Source organism: Oncorhynchus nerka, linkage group LG14 (genome assembly GCF_034236695.1).
Source record: "Oncorhynchus nerka isolate Pitt River linkage group LG14, Oner_Uvic_2.0, whole genome shotgun sequence".
Taxonomy (NCBI): Eukaryota; Metazoa; Chordata; class Actinopteri; order Salmoniformes; family Salmonidae; genus Oncorhynchus; species Oncorhynchus nerka.
Window position 1 is genome coordinate 52,043,255 of NC_088409.1, and position 23,709 is coordinate 52,066,963.

At 40.0% G+C, this 23,709-nt stretch overlaps 1 protein-coding gene across 1 annotated transcript in view; it reads right to left on the bottom strand.

Moving 5' to 3' along the window:
- The window catches only part of LOC115141433 (transcription factor HIVEP3-like), a 69,556-nt gene extending 55,139 nt beyond the window's left edge, over nt 1-14,417 (bottom strand). The window contains exon 1 of the mRNA XM_029680293.2: nt 14,165-14,417. The gene's annotated coding sequence lies outside the window, so the exon portion shown is untranslated. The remainder of the gene's footprint in view (nt 1-14,164) is intronic.
- Between the last annotated feature and the right edge of the window lie 9,292 nt (nt 14,418-23,709).

The window sequence follows — 23,709 nt, forward strand, 5'->3', positions numbered from 1 at the left end:
ACCAGTACAGAGCTTGCTCAGGAATGGCAGCAGGCAGGTGTGAGTGCATCTGCACGCACAGTGAGGCGAGGACTGTTGGAGGATGGCCTGGTGTCAAGGGCAGTAAAGAAGCCACTTCTCTCCAGGAAAAACATCAGGGAAAAAAAATTGGACTGCTGAGGACAGGGGTAAAGTCATTTTCTCTGATGAATCCCCTTTCCGATTGTTTGGGGCATCCGGAAAAAAGCTTGTCCGGAGAAGACAAGGTGAGCGCTACCATCAGTCCTGTGTCATGTCAACAGTAAAGCATCCTGAGACCATTCATTTGTGAGGTTGCTTCTCACACAAGGGAGTGGGCTCACTCAGTTTTGCCTAAGAACACAGCCATGAATAAAGAATAGTACCAACATAACCTCTGAGAGCAACTTCTCCCAACTTCTTCAAAACTCCTAATCCTCAAAATGGGAGAACTAAACTATATTTTTGAGAATGTGAGAATGGTCCGTGGACACTTAAGGGACAGTCATGACGAGTGCATTTCATTTGGTGATCCCATGACGGACAGGAAACACACAACTGTATCTCTTAAAGTGTACATTTCCCAGCTGTCAGGTTTACACCTAAATATTGTGAAACATATGTAATTAAACATGAAACTATTTGTGAAAAGATGTAATGTGATGTTAAACTTTATAAGAAAATCCATACTCATTTAGAAGGTTAACTAGTCAGTGGCCACACCCCCGTGAGGCCAGACATCACATTGGGCATCATAGAACCGCCCCTGCTTTCAGAGTATAAAACAACATCCTACAAAATATACATTAAGTCAGAGAACGCCGGGACAGAGCTCCCATGTTGGAATGGCTCATTTCTATAGGCCATCGGAGACCATACAACTGTAGTTTTGGCTACACGGCTGAAAATGGTTAACCTTTCTAGCGCAGGCGTTCTGCTAGCAGAACCCCTCGACAACATTCCTCTTAAAAGGCAGCGCGCGAAATTCATTTTTTTTTCAGAAATATGTAACTTTCACACATTAAGTCCAATACAGCAAATGAAAGATAAACTTCTTGTTAATCTACCCATCGTGTCCAATCTCAAAAAGGCTTTACAGCGAAAGCACAACATATGATTATGTTAGGTCAGAGCCAAGTCACAAAAACACACAGGCATTTTTCAAGCAAAAGATAGGAGTCACAAAAAGCAGAAATATAGACAATTAATTTTATCTTCATCAGATGACACTCATAGGACATCATGTTACACAATACATATATGTTTTGTTCCATAATGTGCATATTTATATCCAAAAATATCAGTTTACATTGGCGCGTTACGTGCAGTAATGTTTCGATTCCAAAACATCCGGTGATTTTGCAGATAGCCACATCAAAACCCAGAAATACTCATAAAAAACATTGATAAAAAGATACAAGTGTTATTCACAGAATTAAAGATATACTTCTCCTTAATGCAACTGCTGTGTCAGATTTTTTTTTAACTTGACGGAAAAAGCATAATCTGAGTACGGCGCTCAGAGCCCAATTCAGCCAAAGAAATATCCGCCATGGAGTCAACAGAAGTTAGAAATAACATTATAAATATTCACTTACCTTTGATGATCTCCATCAGAATGCACTCCCAGGAATCCCAGTTCGACAATAAATGACTGATTTGTTCCATAAAGTCCTTCATTTATGTCCAAATAGCCAGTTGTTGTTAGCGTGTTCAGCCCAGTAATCCATCTTCATGAGGCGCGAGCACAACGTCCAGACAAACTCGAAAAGTTCCGTTACAGGTCGTAGAAACATGTCAAACGATGTATAGAATCAATTTTTAGGATGTTTTTAACATAAAACTTCAATAATGTTCCAAGCGGATCAGAAAAGTCAGAAAAGTAATCAAATTAATCGTTTACCTTTGATGATCTTCGGATGTTTTCACTCACGAGACTCCCAGTTACACAATAAATGTTCCTTTTGTTCCATAAAGATTATTTTTATATCCAAAATACCTCCGTTTGTTTGGCGCGTTATGTTCAGAAATCCACAGGAAAGAGCAGTCACGACAACGCAGACAAATTCCAAATAGTTTCCGTAATGTCCACAGAAACATGTCAAATGTTTTTTAGAATCAATCCTCAGGTTGTTTAAAAAATATATCATCAATAATATATCAACCGCAACGGTGTTGTTCAGTAGGAGAGGGAACGGCAATGACTGCCCAAACTCTGTTGCGCAAGCAAAACTCATGTGACCACTTGACGCGATGTTATCGTTCTGGCTCATTTTTCAAAATAAAAGCCTGAAACTATGCCTGAAGACTTTTGACACCTTGAGGAAGCGATAGGAAAAGGAATCTGGTTCATATCCCTTTAATCCAGCAAAGGGAGGCTATGGAACATGGAGTTTTCAAAATAGAAGCCACTTCCTGTTTTGATTTTCCTCAGGGTTTCAACTGCAATATCAGTTGATATACTCACAGACAATATTTTGACAGTTTTGGAAACTTTAGAGTGTTTTCTATCCAATACTAATAATAATATGCATATATTAGCAACTGAGACTGAGGAGCTGGCCGTTTACAATGGGCACCTTTTCATCCAAGCTACTCAATACTGCCCCTGCAGCCATAAGAAGTTTTTAAAAAAGACAGCTCGGTACAGTCGGCATGTCAAAACTTCTTACAAAAACAAGTAGTGTTGATGGCAATCTCTCTTCCACTTTGAACCATGAAAGATTGACATGCATATCATTAGTGTTAGCTCTCCGTGTACTTTTAAAGGCCAGCCGTGCTGCCCTGTTCTGAGCCAACTGCAATTTTCACCTGACCACACAACTGACCAGTAGTCTAGGTGCGACAAAACTACGGCCTGTAGGACCTGCCTTGTTGATAGCGTTGTTAAGAAGGCAAAGCAGCACTTCATTATGGACAGACTTCTCCCCATCTTAGTAAATGATGTATCAATATGTTTTGACCATGACAGTTTACAATCCAGGGTTACTCCAAGCAGTTTAGTCACCTCAACATGCTCAATTTCAAAAATGTTCATTACGAGATGTAGTTCAGGTGAAATATTTGTCCCAAATCCAATGCTTTTAGTCATCTGCATACATACGCTTTACTCAAAGCCAGTTAGTAAAGATCATTAGTAAAGATTGAAAAATGTAAGGGGCCTAAACAGCTACCCTGTGGAATTCCTGATCCTACCTGGATTATGTTGGAGAGGCTTCCATTAAAGAACACCCTCTGTGTTCTCTTAGACAAGTAACTCTCTATCCACAATATAGCAGGAGGTGTAAAGCCATAACACATACGTTTTTCCAGCAGCAGACTATGATCGTTAATGTCAAAAGCCGCACTGAAGTTTTTTTTAAAACAGCCTCCACAATCCTATCAATTTTTTTCAGCCAATCATCAGTTATTTGTGTAAGTGCTGTGCTTGTTGAATGTCCTTCCCTATAAGCGTGCTGAAAGTCTGTCAATTTGTTTACTGTAAAATAACATTGTATCTGGTCCCCCCCAAAAAAATCTGAAGTTTATTAAGGGTTGGTAACAGGCTGATTAGTCGGCTATTTGAGCCAGTAAAGGGGGATTTACTATTCTTGGGTAGCGGACTTTTGCTTCCATCCAGGCCGGAGGGTACACACTTTCTAGTAGGCTTAAATTGAAGATGTGGCAAATAGGAGTGGCAATATCATCCTCTATTAGTCATTTTAAATCCAGATTGTCAGACCCCAGTGGCTTGTCATTGTTGATAGACAACAATAATGTTTTCACCTCTTCCACACTCACTTTACAGAATTCAAAAATACAATGCTCATTTAAAAAGAATTGTCAGATATACTTGGATGTATAGTGTCAGCATTTGTTGCTGGCATATCATGCCTAAATTTGCTAATCTTGCCAATGAAAAAGTCATTAATGTAGCAATATCAGTGGGTTTTATGATAAATGAGCCATCTTATTCAATGAATGATCGAGCCGAGTTTGCTTTTTCCCCAAAATGTCATATAAGGCACTCTAAAGCGTTTTAATATCATTCTTTATATAATTTATTTTTGTTTCATAGTATTGTTGATTTTTATTTAGTTTAGTCACATGATTTCTTGATTTGCAGTACGTTTGCCAATCAGTTGGGCTGCCAGACTTATTTGCCATACCTTTGGCCTCATCCCTCTCAACCACACAATTTTCAATTCCTCATCGATCCAAGGGGATTTGACAGTATTTACATTTATTCTTTATGGGTGCATGCTTATTAGTAACTGGAATAAGCAATTTCAGAAATGTGTCAAGTCTGGTTGCTCCTCAATACACTCCACAGACCAGCAAATATTCTTTACGTCATCAACATAACATTCATGACAAAACTTCTTGTGTGACCTCAACAAGCTTCCATTCCCCCTGTTACAAGGGAATTTATGTCTGATTTAAGAAGAAATCGTCAACCCCTTTACTGTCAACTCTTACTTTATTTGCACCTTGATAATCACTTTTTTTTACCTCTTGATTTGGGAAAACATGCTTTTTTACGAAGTGCTCTTCATGTTAAAATTAAGTTTCAGTTAAATTTTAAGTTACACTTGTCAAAAGTGGCGGCAGGGTAGCCTAGTGGTTAGAGCGTTGGACTAGTAACTGAAAGGTTGCAAGTTCGAATCCCTGAGCTGACAAGGTACAAATCTGTCGTTCAGCCACTGAACAGGCAGTTAACACACTGTTCCTAGGCCGTCATTGAAAATAAGAATTTGTTCTTAACTGACTTGCCTAGTAAAATAAAATAAAAAATAGAAGGCACTGAATTGATGGAACGACCCATCTGTGAACATGTTTTTTGTGTCTGCCTAGTTAAATGAAATAATATTTATTTTTTTAAACTGTCAGAAGAAGGCCCACACAGAAAGCAAACAGAAGTAAACCAAACACTCACTGTCGGTGTAAGTCTTTTCAACTGCGAAAGTAGCTGTCTGAACCCAACCTTAACCAACCCAGAGCCATAGAACTGACAAGAGAGATGCACAAAGGAAAGAAAAATGTGATGCACAATGGCATGAGGGAAAGATCGAAGACAAAAATAGAAAGAGGATGTGTCATTTTTAGACGCGAGGCCCCTCCCTCCACCCACGTTTCGCTGCTGCTGCTGTGTGGGCTTCAGGACAGCATGCAAATATTTTTACACTTTCACACTCCTCTACTTACACTCTCTGTCTAGAGAAAACTCTCACTCAGCCTATAGTCCCATAGCGCCCATAGAGTCATTCTAAGGTAACTATAATATAAGGTGAATGACAATTTGAAAAGAGAGAGGGAGTTGTATGAAAAATGGAATGACTCAACAACTGAGCAAAGACATCCCATCAATTTCAACTAAAATCCAAAACATCTGGAACTGAGTAGCTGAAGCAACACCATGAAAGGCAGAGAAAGACCAATTCAAATTCCCTCCACAGAGCTTCCCCTGTATAGCAGAATCCCAGTGCTGCCATCACTATTGGTGCGTTGAGTGTAACCGGGCGGCATTTCAGCGGATATTTGTAACCTCTGTGACTATGCTAAACTATGCTAATGAAGTATAACCCATTGGGCGCTCCCCTGCACAAACACAGGCTCAAGGGAGAGTCAACAGGTGGGAGCTCCGTTTAAGTGTGTTCAAAAAAAAGGGCAACAGGTTGCTGGATGTCAGGGGGTCTTCCAGTGGTAAACAGACCTCTCACGGCAGGCAACCTGCTGAGGAGGGAGTTTACCCACACCACCGCCCAGCCAATCTAAGTAATAACTCTCTGCCCACAGTGACAAACACCTCCATTCAGACCCAGAGTTGGTTTACAGTTGACAAAAGCCTCCCACGTGTTCCCACTCTGCCTAGGCCAGTACACTGCATGCCATTATGCAAAAATAGTGTTGTACTGTAGGGAGAGAAACTCTTCTATGACCTTAACACCACCATCTAGTGGTCAGAACCTGGTAATACCAGGATGTATGATAGGTTAATGTCCCAACTCTGAACATGGACAAAAAACAATCCCCAAATTCGATGAGAATACATTACATTGGATAAAGAAACAACACTCCAGGCTGCAGCTCCAACCTACTTGTCAGACATAGAGAACTGATACTGCATACTTATTGGGTTGGGATTGGAGTATCCGTTGGTGGCATTTGACTATTTCTTTAGATTCCAAGTCTTACTCATAACCACGTTTGCAGCCACAAAAGTCAAATCGTATAAAACAACAACTGTGATGGAAACTGGAAGTTTCGGTGCAATTTAAAAAATTCAGACAGAATTATTTTGTTCGACGTGGTGGGATGTTTTTGTGTCTGTAAACTTAATTATGCGAGAAATGGCAGTGGAAGTTCCTTTGTGCGCATATATTGAAACCATAACCATCATGTCACGCGACAATATGGTGTGTGGTCCTCCCACTACAACTCGAGACACCATGCAGTTTATTAAGTTACGGATTAAATAAGTTATGTTTCATAGGGTGGTGAAAGTGCATGGTGATGAGTTTGATGCTCCGTTCCAATAAATATTGATTGTCTTTTCTGGTGATATGACAATCAATGCTTAACTGCCATTTGACAGAAAAATATTATTGCTCTTATCCACAATAGTCTCATAATGTAGACTTACTTGCCTACCCGGTATATCTGCAAGCTGTTTTTCTAGGGTGCACGTGCCTTTCTATTCTGGTTTGAGACAGTTTGCACTGTTCTGTGAAGGGAGTACTACACAGCATTGTACGAGATCTTCAATTTCTTGGCGACTTCTTGCATGGAATAGCCTTCATTTCTCAGAACAAGAATAGACTGACGAGTTTCAGAAGAAAGTTCTTTGTTTCTGGACATTTTGAGCCTGTAATCGAACCCACAAATGCCGATGCTCAACTAGTCTAAAGAAGTTGTGCTAATTAAAGAAGCAATACAGTTTTCAGCTGTGCTAACATAATTGCAAAAGGGTTTTCTAATGATCAATTAGCCTTTTAAAATGATAAACTTGGATTAGCTAACACGACGTGTCATTGGAACACAGGAGTGATGGTTGCTGATAATGGGCCTCTGTTCGCCTAGGTAGATATTTTATGATTTAAAAAAATTTTTTTTATAAAATCAGCAATTTCCAGCTACAATAGTCATTTACAACATTAACAATGCTGACACTGTATTTCTGATCAATTTGATGTTATTTTAATGGACAAAAAAACAAGGACATTTCTAAACTTTTGACTGGTAGTGCGTTTCAAACGTGTGCTTGTCTGAGGTGTTGGACTCGGCGACAGTTGCTATCCATTGGCGCGCTGCGATTGGTTGCCAAAAATTCTGGGACGGGACTTAGGGAAGAGTCAATAGAATTGGCTACAATCAATGGGAAATCATAGTCATCACAAACCACAGTTTGGTTCTCAACTTTGGACAGCACACTATGTTAAAGTATAGTAAAGAAAATAAAAGTAGAGTATAGTGCAATACAGTACTAGAGTTGAATACACAATAAAGGTACTATACTCTACTTTGATGTCCAAACTTGTGAAACATACACTTCCGGTTAAAAGTCTTAGAACACCTACTCATTCAAGGGTTGTTCTTTATTTTTACTATTTTCTACATTGTAGAATAAAACTGAAGACATCAAAACTATGAAATAACAAATATGGAATCATGCAGTAACCAATTTTTTTTTAACAAATCAAAATTTATTTTATATTTGAGATTCTTCAAATAGCCACCCTTTGCCTTGATGACAGCTTTGCACACTCTTTGCATTCTCTCAACTTGCTTAATGAGGTAGTCACCTGGGAATGCATTTCAATTAACAGGTGCGCCTTGTTAAAAGTTAATTTGTGGAATTTCTTTCCTTCTTAATGCATTTTAAAGTAACTGATTGGCTCAGACATGAACTTTGAAAGTTTCTTCAATTGCAGTCACAAAAACCATCAAGCGCTCTGAAGAAACTGGCTCTCATGAGTACCACCACATGAAAATAAGACCCAGAGTTACCTCTGCTGCAGAGGATAAATTCATTCGAGTTACCAGCCTCAGAAATATCAGCACAAATAAATGCTTCACAGAGTTCAAATAACAGACACATCTCAACATCAACTGTTCAGATGAGACTGTGTGAATCAGGCCTTCATGGTCGAATTTCTGCAAAGAAACCACTACTAAAGGACACCAATAATAAGAAGAGACTTGCATGGGCCAAGAAATACGAGCAATGGACATTAGACCGGTGAAAATTTCTCCATTGGTCTGGAGTCCAAATTGGACATTTCTGGTTCCAACCGCTGTGTCTTTGTGAGACGCGATGTGGGTGAACGGATGATCTCCGCATGTGTATTCCCCACCATAAAGCACGGAGGAGGTGGTATTATGGCATGGGGGTGCTTTGTTGGTGACACTGTCTGATTTATTTAGAATTCAAGGCACACTTAACCAGCAGGGCTACCACAGCATTCTGCAGCGATACGCCATCCCATCTGGTTTGCGCTTCTTCTTCTTTTTCAACAGGACAATGACCCTACACACCTCCAGGCTGTGTAAGGGCTATTTGACCAAGAAGGACAGTGATTAAGTGCTGCATCAGATGACCTGGCCTCCACAATCATCCGACCTCAACCAAATTGAGATGGTTTGGACTGCAGATTGAAGGAACTCGGGGCTCCCAAAAGGGTGGCTACTTTGAAGAATCTTGAATATAAAATGTATTTTTATTTGTTTAACACTTTCTTGGTTACTACATGATTCCATGTGTTATTTCATGGTTTTGATGGCTTCACTACTTTCTAAAATGTAGAAAATAGTACAAATAAAGAAAAAAATTTGTAGCTGTGTCCAAACTTTTGACTGGTAATGTATATCTGACCAAATTATGAAAGACAAGCATTGTAATTTTGAATTCCATAATGTGAGTGTGGAAGAGGTGAAAAAATATTGTTATATAGCAACAATGACAAGCAACCAGGGTCTGAAAAGTTGGATGGAAAACTACTGAGGATAATAGCAGACAATATTGCCACTCCTATTTTCCACATTTTCAATTTAAGCCCACTAGAAAGTGTGCTTAGGCCCCTTACTTCCTTAAATGAGTAAAGCCAGTGTGTATATGTATACAGATGACTCAACACTATACATGTTAACTACTACAGCGACTGAAATGACTGCAACACTTAATAAAGAGCTGCAGTTCGTTTCAGAATGGGTGGCAAGGAACGCAGACAAATTCCAAATAGTATCCGTAATGTCCACAGAAACATGTCAAACGTTTTTTATAATCAATCCTCAGGTTGTTTTTAAAATATATGAATCGATAATATATCAACCGGCACTGTCTCTTTTTCAGTGGGAGAGGGAGAGTCAATGGCTGCCCCACTGTGTTGCGCAAGCAAAACTCATGCAAACACCCATGACGCGATGTTGTCTTTCTCGCTAATTTTTCCAAATAAAAGCATGAAACTATGTCTAAAGGCTGTTGACACCTTGAGGAAGTGATAGGAAAAGGAATCTGGTTGATATCCCTTTAAATGGAGCAATGGGAGGCTATGGAACATGGAGTTTTCAAAATAGAAGCCACTTCCTGGTTTGATTTTCCTCAGGTTTTCGCCTGCAATATCAGTTCTGTTATACTCACAGACAATATTTTGACAGTTTTGGAAACTTTGGAGTATTTTCTATCCTAATCTGTCAATTATATGCATATTCTAGCATATGGGCCTGAGAAATAGGCCGTTCACTTTGGGAACGTTATTTTTCAAAACATAAAAATAGTGCCCCCTAGCTGAAAGAGGTTAAACATTAACAGAAATACCTTGTTTAAATATGTATTCAGACCCTTTGCTCAGAGACTCGAAATTGAGCTCAGGTGCATCCTGTTTCCATTGATCACCCTTAAGATGTTTCCACAACTTGATTGGAGTCACCTGTGATAAAATAAAATGATTGGACATGATTTGGAAAGAAAAACCACTGTCTATATAAGGTCCCACAGTTGACCGTGCATGTCAGAGCAAAAACCAAGCCATGAGGTCAAAGGAATGGTCTGTGGAGCTTGAAGACAAGATTGTGTCGACGCACAGATCTGGGTAAGGGTACTAAAACATTTCTGTAGCATTGAAGGTCCCTAAGAACACAGTGATCTCCATCATTCTTAAAATGGAAGAAGCTTGGAACCACCTAGACTATTCCTAGAGCTGGCCGATTGGCCAAACTGAGCAATCGGGAGAGAAGGGCCTTGGTCAGGGAGGTGACCAAGAACCCGATCATCACTCTGACAGAGCTCTAGAGTTCCTCTGTGGAGATGGAAGAACCTTCCAGAACAACCATGCAGTACTCCACCAATCAGGCCTTTATGGTAGAGTGCCCAGATGGAAGCCACTCCTCAGTAAAAGGCACATGACAGCCCACTTGGAGTTGCCAAAAGGCACCTAAAGGAAACAGGATTCTCTGGTCTGATGAAACCAAGATTGGAACTCTTTGGCCTGAATGCCAAGATTCACATCTGGCAGAAACCTAGCACCATTCCTACGGTGAAGCGTGGTGGTGGCAGCATCATGCTGTGGGGATGTTTTTCAGCAGCAAGATTGAGGGAAAGATTAACAGAGCAAAGTACTGAGAGATCCTTGATGAAAACCTGACCCAGAGAGCTCAGGGCCTCAGACTGGGGGGAAAGTTCACCTTCCAGCAAGACAACGACCCTAAGCACACAGCCAAGACAGGAGTGGCTTCGGGACAAGTCTCTGAATGTCCTTGACTGGCCCAGCCAGAGCACGGACAAGAACCCAATCGAACATCTGTGGAGAAGCCTGAAAATAGCTGTGCAGCTACACTCCCCATCCATCCTGACAGAGCTTGATAGGATCTGCAGAGACAAATGGGAGAAACTCCCCAAATACAGGCATGCCAAGCTTGTAGCATCATACCCAAGATAAAGTACTGAGTAAAGGGTCTGAATACTTACGTAAATGTGATGTGTTTTTTTTGTATTTGATCTTCAGGATTGGTGGGTCCCCTGCAGGACGGTTGAGCTAACATAGGCCAATGCTATTAGCATGAGGTTGCAAGTAACAAGAACATTTCCCAGGACATATACATATATAATATTGGCAAAGTTTAAATTATTTTTAATCTAACTACACTGTCTAATTAACAGTAGCTATTACAGTGAAAGAATGCCATGCTACTGTTTGAGGAGAGTGCACAGTTTTGAACATGAAAAGTTATGAATAAACAAATGAGGCACATTTGGGCAGTCTTGATTTTTTTTAAATAACAGAAATGCAATCTTTCATTAGATCAGTCTAAAACTTTGCACATCTAGCCATCTAGCAGCCAACATCTAAATTGCACCTGGGCTGGAATAATACATTATGGCCTTTCTCTTGCATTTCAAAGATGAAATGTATTATCATTTACCAGATCTAATGTGTTATATTCTCCTACATTCCTTTCACATTTCCCCAAACTTCAAAGTGTTCTTTCAAGTGGTACCAAGAAAATGCATATCCTTGCTTCAGGCATATAGATTTGGGTATGTCATTTTAGGCAAAAATAGGAAGAAAAAAAAGGGGTCCGATCCTTAAGAGATTATACATTTTCTAAAATGTCTAAATACCCGTTTTTGCTTTGTCATTATGGGGTAATGTGTGTAGATAATTTCATAAATGTTAGAACATGGCTATAACGTAACAAAACGTGGAAAAAGTCAAAGGGTCTGAATACTTTCCGAATGCACTGTACACGCACTCCAGCCTCTGACATTTCTCCTTCTAAAATTTCAAAAATCAATTATTTTACTTCTTTTTTTTTCTGTGCATTGTTTATATATATTACTGCACTGTTGGAGCTAGGAAGACAAGCATTTCGCTACATCCGCCGCCATAACATCTACTAAATATAGTAAGTGTATGAGACCAATGACATTCTTTGATTTTAGTTACAAGAGGAACAAGATTTTTGTTTTAAAATACCATGTTTATGTTTCAATGCAGTACACATTGTAAGTAAAATAATATATTTCAACACATTATTGAAGTGACATTCTCTACTTAGCCGTTAGGAGAGGAGGCAGAAATAAATTACAAATCTAATCGAACAACAAAACGAAGCGACCAACCAATTGCAGAGGGCGATCAGAGAGCATCTTGGACACATTCCGTCAGAAAATGTCTTGGTGGTGCTAGTTAGTATTACACTTAAGCTGTAATCACACTTGTACAGGGAAAATAATAAAAGACGCAGGCAACAGAGATGACATAAAAGGGCAGGTTTTTGAAACCACTGGACCGATCACTGACCTGATTGAAATGAGTAGATGTATTTGCTAATGAAACGGTGATGGGTTGTGAATGAGATTATTAGGAATGTGCACAGGGAAACTTCTAAACTTCCAAAAGAGCAAGCTACTTCTCTCTGAATGAAGGACACTATAAAAAAAAATGAAAGAAATGTATGCAGATTTTAAAGTTATCCACACTAATGAGTAATTCATATATGGGGTAATAGAAAATATGAAGGAAATAAGGAATAGATGCAAAGCAAATGCTTCAGGATTCCATGCAAATCATATTTTTACATCATGGGCATGTCATGTAGGCCTACGGTATAGTCTAACTGATTGGCCTAAAATGCCCTTGACGGCAGTATCTTTTAACGTGTGTAAAAAAAGAACCAAGAACGCATCGCGTCAAACGCGGACAATAAAAAATAAAAATATTGACCATGTCCTATGACAAATGCACAGAAAATGTCATACCACCATATTAAGGAGGAGATCAAATACGATCAACATTACTGTAATGTGTGTTTTCTGACAGGCGACCCACTACAGTGCACTGACTCAAGCTTTCCCAACAAAGCAACCCATCACTAGGCTATGCGTAATTTCATTCTGGGCAGTGGACGCTCTCCAGAATTCATAATCAACAGATGACTGGCATATAGGTAAGCCAAAACTGGATGAATGCATGCTTTGCTTTCACATTTCAAGATGATATTTCTAGAAATCGCATCTTGGCAGATGTTGGCCTATGAAGTTCTATTCTAAGCTATTATTTCACTGTATGATATGATCAACTGCAATCAAGAATATCTTGAGCAAGTTATCACATGAATTCATATAAATGGTCAGACTTGACGTTGGTGAATGAAGGCAGGTAGACCTAACGATTTTTGCCATCCTCTCTTTTCCCCATTGCACAAGAATGTAACCAAGAAAAATGAAAAATGAAACTTTTGCCTGGCTGGAGTTTATGCACACAAATATTTTAAGCACGGTTATTTTACGCACACAATTGACACTAGACATGCACGATATTAGGCTATATTACAACAACAAAAATATTTTAAACAGACAGCTGCACGTATGTCAAATATATAGCATATTCTTATTTTAGCCTATGTCAAAAAACACATTAAAAATTCTTAATAATAGCATAGCATTTTCAGAATTTGATCAAAGATAGTACAGTATGAAGATGGGGATGTCTACTGAAGAAGCAGTTTCTGCCTATCGCACTTTGCGATGTCATGGCAATGTTAGCTTGCGAAACTGATGCGCAGAAACACTTAAATGGGTCAAACGGTCGTCTCGAGCCAAACTGCGCATGTGCAGGCCGTAAGATAAAGGCCCTCCTTCGATATGAAGTTGTTTCTGAATGAAATGAAAACGTGTCCGTTTGTCATCTTCCAGAGGCTGGAGTGTTCAACTACTTAAGACATAGGCTCGAATCAAGGCTGTGCCTTTAGATTTCTGAAAATTAACTGAGTAACAATTACTCTCCACTGACTTCTCAAACCTGGACTGCTTGGTCTGTTTCGCAAGCGTTCCCGAAAGTCTTACGATGTTGTGCCTCTGGGTTTAGAAACTCTGTGATTTGGCAGTCAGGAAGTGCAATTCAATTCACGGCATGTACAACAGTTTCAATACCGTTACAGTAGCAATATTATACTGTCTACTTTATACTGAGATTGGGCAACTTCAATGTTGAGCACCTCAACTATTGTAAAAAAAAAAATAAACAGAGTGAGTGCCAAAGTCCGCCACTTCACATCATCAGCTTACAACTGCCATATTTCTTAATAGTTCCTAGAGCTTGGACATAATGCCATCAAATTATTCACTAACCCGGTCATTCGAACGACTAAAAATACATAGCGTGAAGTTACACCGTTTAGCACTACTTACCAGCTTGCTACGGTGTGGGTGCTGCAGCCATTTAACCCGTAGCGAAAGGGCTAGAAGTCCGCATTTCCTCGGCTGTGTCACGGTGTGTGTAGCGCAGATCTTGCAGCGATGCTTGAAGGCAAGCTGAAATAAATTGGGGGGGCTTTCCCTACGCCTTGTCAAAAGAACTACGAAGCCATATTCAGAAGATTAGAACAACAAAAACATCAACTCGCGCTACACAAACATCCGCGCCTGCGCACCAGACATCAAGAGGATCCCGCCCCCTTTCGTGATCTCTCATTGGCCTGGCTTAACAGGACATTTTACATAGATGGAACTTGTGGCGCAAAAGTCCCAATTTTAAATATACTACTATCTGGAAAACGAATCCATTTACACCGTTTAAAATGCACTACACAGAAATCGCTCCACCATTTCTTGGGTGCTAAAATTCTAATAGTTCACCTAATTCAATTTGTTACAAAAAAGCATGTATATTGTAGAAAATCATTGTACCATCTAAACCGCTGTGAAATATATGTTCCATAATTAAAAATATTGCATTTATCTGTTTGGAGCTGGTGTACAAAACCAAAAGTAAAAGATGCAAAAAGGAAACTTAATCAAGGAATCATAGAAATAGCGCACATATAACATATATATCACTTCTTAGACTTGCTTTCAATGAGAATGACATATCCATAATTCACATTTCTATGTGAATTGGATCACCCAAAAAAGTTACATATTGCAGCTTTATGCTAGACACCTCATTCAAACTTTAAAATGTGCAGAGCGGTCAGGACCAGTGTGTGCATACAACTTTTTGATACTGTATCTTTTATACTTTTAAAACTATTACCTTTTTTGTCCATCTTCATTCACTTTCACGTAATTTCTTTAACATTCTTAAGTTCCCATTGTGACATCAACTCTCTGACTCCCAACATTCCATTCACAGTGAACAATGCAAATTTGAACAAAGATACGCTACTCTGACCCCTTTCCCATCAATTTTAACAAAAAGTTAAAGCATATGAAATCTTCCTCTATTTCCAAACAATTTACATTTTTACAACTTTAGACAAAAACTTAGAGGGTACGACATATTGGTCTACTTCTCTGCTATTCAAATCAGGAATCAGAACAAAGTTAGCTGATACCAATAAAAAAGACAGCTAAGTTACCACATTAACAACTTTTTGTCTCAACTTTTAGAAACTGACATTTTTACCACTTTAGACAAAAACTTAGAGGGTATAACATATTGGTATACTTCTCAGCTATTTAAGGGTGTTTTCACATATAGTTATCTTCAAAAGAACCAATCTCAGTCCTCTGTAAAAAAAAAAGCTAAATAATTCAGTTCACTTTGTATTCACACTGCCCTTTCCATTGAGTGAGGACTCAACTCTTTTGCCAGTTTACGTCAACAATTTTTTGTACCAAGTCCAAATGTTTAGAAAGGAACCAATATCTTTTTCCTACATGCAATCTGGGTTTTTACAAAGTGCAGGACAAACCATTCAATCAGAATGCGTTATTGGAAAGCTAGATATAACAACTTACATTTTGGAAGCTAATATACTGCATTTAGTTCAACTATGACATTTACAGTACTTTTGGAAAGTGTTTTTGTTATTATTATTCTAAAATGGATTAAATATTTTAAAAATCCTCATCAATCTACACACAATACCCCATAATGACAAAACAGGTTTTTAGAAAGGTCTGATGAAATCAAGATTGAACTCTTTGTGCATCACATCTGGAGGAAGCCTGACACCATCCCTACTGTGAAGCATCAAGCTAAGGGGATGTTTTTCAACGGCAGGGACTGGGAGACTAGTCAGGATTGAGGGAGAGATGAACGGAGCAAAGTACAGAGAGATTCTTGATGAAAATCGGCTCCAGAGTGGTCAGGACCTCAAACTGAAGCGAAGATTCACCTTCCAACAGCACAACAACACTAAGCGCACAGCCAAGACAATGCAGAAGTGGCTTCGGGACAAGTCTCTGAATGTCCTTGAGTTGCCCAGCCAGAGTCCGGACGTAAACCCTATCGAACATCTCTGGATAGACCTGAAAATAGCTGTGCAGTGACGCTCTCTATCCAACCTGACAGAGCTTGAGAGGATCTGCGGAGAAGAATGGGAGAAACTCCCCAAATACAGGTGTGCCAAGCTTGTAGCGTCATACCCAAGAAGACTCGAGGCTGTAATCGCTGCCAAAGGTGCTTCAACAAAGTACTGAGTAAAGGGTCTGAATACTTATGTATATGTGATATTTCCGTTTTCTAAATGGGGTGGCAGGGTAGCCTAGTGGTTAGAGCATTGGACTAGTGACCGCAAGGTTGCAAGTTCAAACCCCTGTACAAATCTGTCGCAGCACTCTTTCTCTCCATGCGGGGGCATTCGAGTCTTTGAGATCAGGGCTATCAAAATAATGTTCTCTCTTGCTCGCTCAAATGCTAGGCCTAGGTCCTATTACTGCAACATTGAAATGTACAAAAATGTATCTGAAATGCAGCCGTACACATAAACAATCGTTGTTTTATATAGCTTAACCCATTACAGTAAAAGCCCTGTCTATGTTCGACTAAGCTACATGGAATTGTTTTAAGGTCATACCAAGGATCATTTTTAATTGACAGCTTTGCACACTCTTGGCAGTCTCTCAACCAACTTCACCTGGAGTGCTTTTCCAACAGTCTTGAAGGAGTTCCCACATATGCTGAGCATTTGTTGGCTGCTTATCCTTTACTCTGTAAAGTGTTTTTGAAATCTGACACAGCGGTTGCATTAAGGAGAAGTATATCTTTAATTCTGTGAATAACACTTGTATCTTTTATCAATGTTTATTATGAGTATTTCTGTAAATTGATGTGGCTATCTGCAAAATCCCCAGATGTTTTGGAAGCAAAACATTACTAAACATAACGCGCCAATGTAAACTGAGATATTTGGATATAAATATGCACTTTATCGAACAAAACATACATGTATTGTGTAACATGATGTCCTATGAGTGTCATCTGATGAAGATCATCAAAGGTTAGTGATTTATTTTATCTATATTTCTGCTTTTTATGAATCCTCACTTTGGCTGGAAAAATGGCTGTGTGTATTTTTGTTTCTGGGCTCTGTCCTAATATAATCATATGTTGTGCTTTCGCTGTAAAGCCTTTTTGAAATCGGACACGATGGGTAGATTAACAAGAAGTTTATCTTTCATTTGGTGTTTTGCACTTGTTAATGTAGTTAGATATTTCCCAAAAATATTTTTGAATTTTGCGTGCTGCCTTTTCAGCGGAATGTTGTCGAGGGGTGCCGCTAGTGGAACCCCTAGCCGTAAGAAGTTTTAATAGTATTTTATTAGCTGACTGATGTAGCCATCTGCAGCACAGGCAAAACTTTGGCTATGAATTTTTAAGTCAAATGTTGAGTAACTGATCAGCTGTTGCCAACCTAGCTAGGTGACATGTAGGACACGATAGCTAGCTCGCAGGCGATATTATCCTGCTTATCAGCTGTTTAGTATGGAAGTCCAGAGAGAACATATGAATAAAAAAATTACTCCCTCGTCATGTCGATCACAATTTATGTATGTCTCATGAACACGACATACATTTGTTTTTTGTCAATCACAATAATTTTCTCATGATCATGACATAACAAAAAGTGGTTTTGTCAAGATTACAAGATAAAGTCTGTAAATAGGAGTGGATGTATTGATGATAGCTTGACAGTGTGGCTGAGGATGGTGGATCAGCGCATACGTCTTTATTGATTGCTACACTAAGGGACGATACATTCCATGCTAGCATTATGCTTTCATTTGTGTTTGGAGCTTTAATATCAATTAAGTTAGAATGTTAGCAAGCTAAATGTCCCTTACCTTGAGCTAAGAGCTCATGGGCCAATTAAGCTTTATTGGGACATTTAGGTCCTGAACAATGCCTGACAGGCAACACTGTCTCCCAGGCTGTGTGCCACCCGCAAGACCACAGCCAAACGCATGCAAGCAACAATGCAGCTAACTTGGCTAGTTTTGTGAGCGAGTTCATCTGCATGTAGTTTACATTAGGATGAAGTAGGCTTCCAATCTAAGATTGCATCATATCACCTTTCAATATTAGTTATCATGAACATCAGTGTCATTTAATAATATGCACGGGTGTGATAGTTGTATAAATGAATCACAATGCATGCCTACTCATTAGAAAAAAACATCAGCAGCTCTAATGCAATATTAGCTTCACATTTAAACACCACTATTCTAGCTTTTAGTCATTGTTAACAGTCAGTAAAATAGGTTATTTAGCTATTTTAAAAAATCATGGCCTGTATGATATGCATGCAAGTTTACCTGTCATGTCCATAACGATGGAGCAGCAGACCAGGCAATATGCCAGAGGAGGACTCTATACCGTAGGATAGTTATTGTGGTCAGTGTCAACTTCACTCATTAACAGGTACTCAATAGATTGATTGTACTTGTTTATTTGTTATTCATGTCAGATATTTCCATTTTGGGATAGTTGTTCACTGAATTGATAGCACTAGTTGCTCACGCTGCTATAGTGGCTATGTGTGACTCGATCATTTAAAAGGCTGCATGGTCAATCTGATGTGCTCAAATTCATCATCCTATCCCCCACAGTGTGATTTCTACAGCAGGATTAATACATGCTCTTCCGGCTCCGGAGACGTGCTCCGACCAGCTACTGCCTATCATGTGTTCATAGGGAAGAACATGCATGTTTAGAATTGATAATTGATCGCATGGTGCAATAATGAATGCAATTAATTGATTATTGTATGTTATGATGGACACAGCTTTGTAGAACTCGAGAACGAATTCTTTGGGGGAGCTGCAGTTTGCAAACAATATTCTGCATATCTAGCCTTGTTCATCTTACCAATAAACACTCCATTAGGTTGCGCTGGATGTCATGCATTTCAAATGGCGAAGTTAACAGAGTGGAAATACAACGCCCCCTTGATAGAGAAGGTTCCGCTGCTAGACGGACGCCGCATACATTTGTCAAACTTTGCATCGTCTTCAGTCCACCCAAACCACAGAAGAAGATGAAAATATGTGGTTTTTGGTGATGGCTTATGGGATAGCAAGCAACTTGTAAACAATTACCCGTTCCTATTAGTGAGTACTATTTTAATAGTAATGTTAAATACACAAATTGTCTGTTAAGCCAATTATATGATATGACTGTTTTCTCCCATTTAAGTTTGTGATGGTAATGATGTTTGTTTTTGATGATAATTATTAGATGGTGGTCGCTAGCCACAATGTTCGCTAGGCACAATGTTATCTAAATAAAGGTTAAATAAAATAACTCTTCAACCTGCTCAGAATTGCAAGCTAGCTTGACTTTCTATAAAGTTAGAGAAACAAGGTGAGGAAAAAGTAACTCAACAAAACAAGTTTTATTATCTTGAGTGAAAAGGTCATATTTTGCAATTTCCCAAAATAAATGTGATTACTGACGAGAAACAGTTTCTCCTCCATTTTACGCTACAAACAGTACACTTGTCCATTCAGGAGTGGGGTAAGAATCTGAAGATGAAGTACTGGTGTAAATGAAATACGTAACAATGTAAACGGGGAATCACGCTCACGGCAGTCAAGCCATGCATTCCGCCAAGAGCTGTTCACAATCTAGTCTGGTTGCGGCCACAACTAGACCTCCTTCAAATGTATCAAGAAATATTTTTATTTGTATGCCTAGCTATCATGTACATTGTTTAAAGTACACTTTTACCAGTCTCAGTCACAAATGACAGCTCCAATAAGCGCACTATGGTAAAGGACAATGTGAACGAGCGGTTTGTGCATGACTCTTTCAAGTTTTAAATTAATCATTTGTCAGTAGGAGTCACACCTCTTAAATCTTTGTCGTATTTCTCATTAGGTTGGACTTGAGAAGCAAAAGTCACGACTTTAAATCATCGTCATACTTATTATTATTATTATTCAGTGCTCTACTGTGTCCTAATCCAAGATGGCATAGCAGTGCAGATGTGTTTTGTTGTTCTCTCGTTTACTTTTTGTATTTTTCGTCTTTTTTGTGTATATTTAAAATTCTTTAACCAGAACTTTAACCAATCTCTTTAACCAGAACCTCCATCAGAAGCTAGCCATCAGGAGCTAACCAGCTAAATAGCTACTGTCACGAGTCCGACCGAGGGTGGCTTCCCTTCCCGGTCGGGTGGCGCTCAGCGGTCGTCGTCACCGGCCTATTAGCTGCCACTGATTGTCTTTCCTCCCCCTCCTTGTATGTTTATTGGTAGCACCTGTTGGTGATGATTAGTTGGGCTTCTTTAGACAGCCGGCCCGCCTGTTTGTTGTGCGGGATTAATTATTGTAACCTTCGGCTCTGTAGTAGAGGAACGTGTGTGAGCACCCTGTGGTGCGTTGGTGCAATTAAAGAGCACAGCATTGCACTCTGTCTCCTGCGTTTGACTCCACACCCACGACACCCGGAGCATTACAGCTACTAGCTATTTAGTCATTTTTAGCCACTGCTAGCGGCCTTTACTTTCTGCACAGACACCAGACGTTTTTTTTTTTGCCTGGATAATATTTGCCAGCCTGCCAGTATCGGACTGTTTTCTCCACTACATCGCAGGATTCCTGCCGTAAACCCTGGACCATTACTCCTGATCATCACAACTAGCTGCCACCGAGTGACCCAGCCCCGAAGCTAGCCCTTTTTATTTATTTTTATTTCACCTTTATTTAACCAGGTAGGCTAGTTGAGAACAGGTTCTCATTTGCAACTGCGACCTGGCCAAGATAAAGCATAGCAGAGTGAACAGACAACACAGAGTTACACATGGAGTAAACAATTAACAAGTCAATAACACAGTAGAGAAAAAAAAGGGGAGTCTATATACAATGTGTGCAAAAGGCATGAGGAGGTAGGCGAATATTACAATATAGCCCTGAGTCAGCCCACCTCCCGGCCTACTCTTTGATCACTCGTTGATCCCGGACTCTACCCCAACACGACTAGAATCCACTACTCTAACAGATCCTTGCCATAAGCTCTGGATCATCGCTGCTACCGAGTGGCTATAGTGGCTAACGCCCCTGCCCTGAAGCTAGCACCAGTTAGCCGCGAGCCAAGCACATCTCCCGGCTAGCAAACTAAATTACTACAACTACAATACTTTTTTCGCCATATGGACCGGACCCTTTGTCGACACGGCACCCGCCATACCACCACGACTGGTCCGCCAACGTAACTCTATCCGCTGTACCCTCAACTGGCATTTGCCGGACGTCGGAGCAGACGCTTCTTCTTACCCCGGCCTGCTAACTTTAAATGCTGTGTCTCCCGCGTGCTAGCGTAGTAATGACTACCCCGCGGCTTCCCTGTTCCATCTGTTTCTGTTCATTGGACCGTATGATCACTTGGCTACATAGCTGATGCCTGCTGGACTGTTCATTAATCACGGTACTTTGTTTATTTTTTGTTTATCTGTCGGCCCCACCCTCGAACTCAGGCCCTGTGTGTAGTTAACCGACCCTCTCTACCCATTCATTGCCATTTTACCTGTTGTCGTTATCTTAGCTGATTAGCTGTTGTTGTCTTACCCGTTCTTGTCTTAGCTAGCTCTCCCAATCAACACCTGTGATTGCTTTATGCCTCGCTTTATGTCTCTCTCAAATGTCTTGTACACAGTTGTTTAAGATAGTTATTATTGTTTTAGTTTACTGGGGAGCCCCTAGTCCCACTCAACATGCCTCAGATACCTCCTTTGTCCCACTTCCCACACATGCGGTGACCTCACACAGCATAACTAACCTGTCCAGAGATGCAACCTCTTTTATCATCAGTCAGTGCCTGGGTTTACCTCCACTGTACCCTCACCCCCCCACCTGTACATTATGCCCTGAATCTATTCTACCACAACCAGAAATCTGCTCCGTTTATTCTCTGTCCCCAATGCACTAGACGACCAGTTTTGATAGCCTTTAGCCGTACTTCCTACTCCTCCTCTGTTCCTTGGGTGATGTGGAGGTTAACCCAGGCCCTGCGTGTTCCCAGGCACTCTCATTTGTTGACTTCTGTAACCAAAAAAGCCTTGGTTTCATGCATGTTAACATCAGATGCCTCCTCCCTAAGTTTGTTTTACTCACTGCTTTAGCACACTCCACGAACCCTTGACGTCCTTGCTGTGTCTGAATCCTGGCTTAGGAAGGCCACCAAAAATTCTGAGATTTCTATACCCAACGATAACATTTTCCGTCAAGATAGAACTGCCAAAGGGGGAGGAGTTAGCCTGCAAAGTTCTGTCATACTTTCCAGGTCTATGCCCAAACAGTTCGAGGTTCAAATATTAATGATGAATCTCTCCAGAAATAAGTCTATCACTGTTGCCGCCTGTTATAGACCCCCCCTCAGCTCCCAGCTGTGCCCTGGACACCATATGTGAATTGATTGCCCTCCATCTATCTTCAGAGTTTGTTCTGTTAGGTGACATAAACTGGGGTATGCTTAACACCCCGGCAGTCCTACAATCTAAGCTTGATTTCAATCTCAAACAAATGATCAAGGAACCCACCAGGTACAACCCTAAATCCGTAAACCTAGGCACCCTCATAGATATAATCCTGACCAACTTGCCCTCCAAATATACTTGTTTTCAATCAGGATCTCAGCGATCACTGCCTCTTTGCTTGCATCCGCTATGGGTCCACGGTCAAACGACCACCCCTCAAAACTCTCCCTAAAACACTTCTGCGAGCAGGCCTTTCTAATCGACCTGGCCCGATATTGACCTTATTCCATCAGTCGAGGATGCCTGATAATTTTTTTAAAGTAATTTCCTCACCATCTTTAAAAAGCATGCCCCTTTCAAAAAATGTAGAACAAAGAACAGATATACACCTTGGCTCACTCCAGACTGGACTGCCCTCATCCTGTGGCGTACTGCACTAGTATTGAATAGTCTCCGCGATATGCAACTTTTCAGGAAAGTCAGGAATCAATACACGCAGTCAGTTTGGACAGCAAAGGCTAGCTTTTTCAAACAGAAATTTGCATCCTGTAGCTCTAACTCCAAAAAGTTTTGGGACACTGTAAAGTCCATGTAGAATAAGAGCACCTCCTCCCAGCTGCCCACTGCACTGAGGCTAGGTAACACTGTCACCAAATCAAATGAAATCAAATCAAATTTTATTTGTCACATACACATGGTTAGCAGATGTTAATGCGAGTTCCGACAATGCAGTAATAACCAACAAGTAATCTAGCTAACAATTCCAAAACGTCTACCTTATAGACACAAGTGTAAGGGGATAAAGAATATGTACATAAAGATATATGAATGAGTAATGGTACAGAGCGGCATAGGCAAGATACAGTAGATGGTATTGAGTGCAGTATACATATGAGATGAGTATGTAAACAAAGTGGCATAGTTAAAGTGGCTAGTGATACATGTATTACATAAGGATGCAGTAGATGATATAGAGTACAGTATATACGTATACATATGAGATGAATAATGTAGGGTATGTAAACATTATATTAG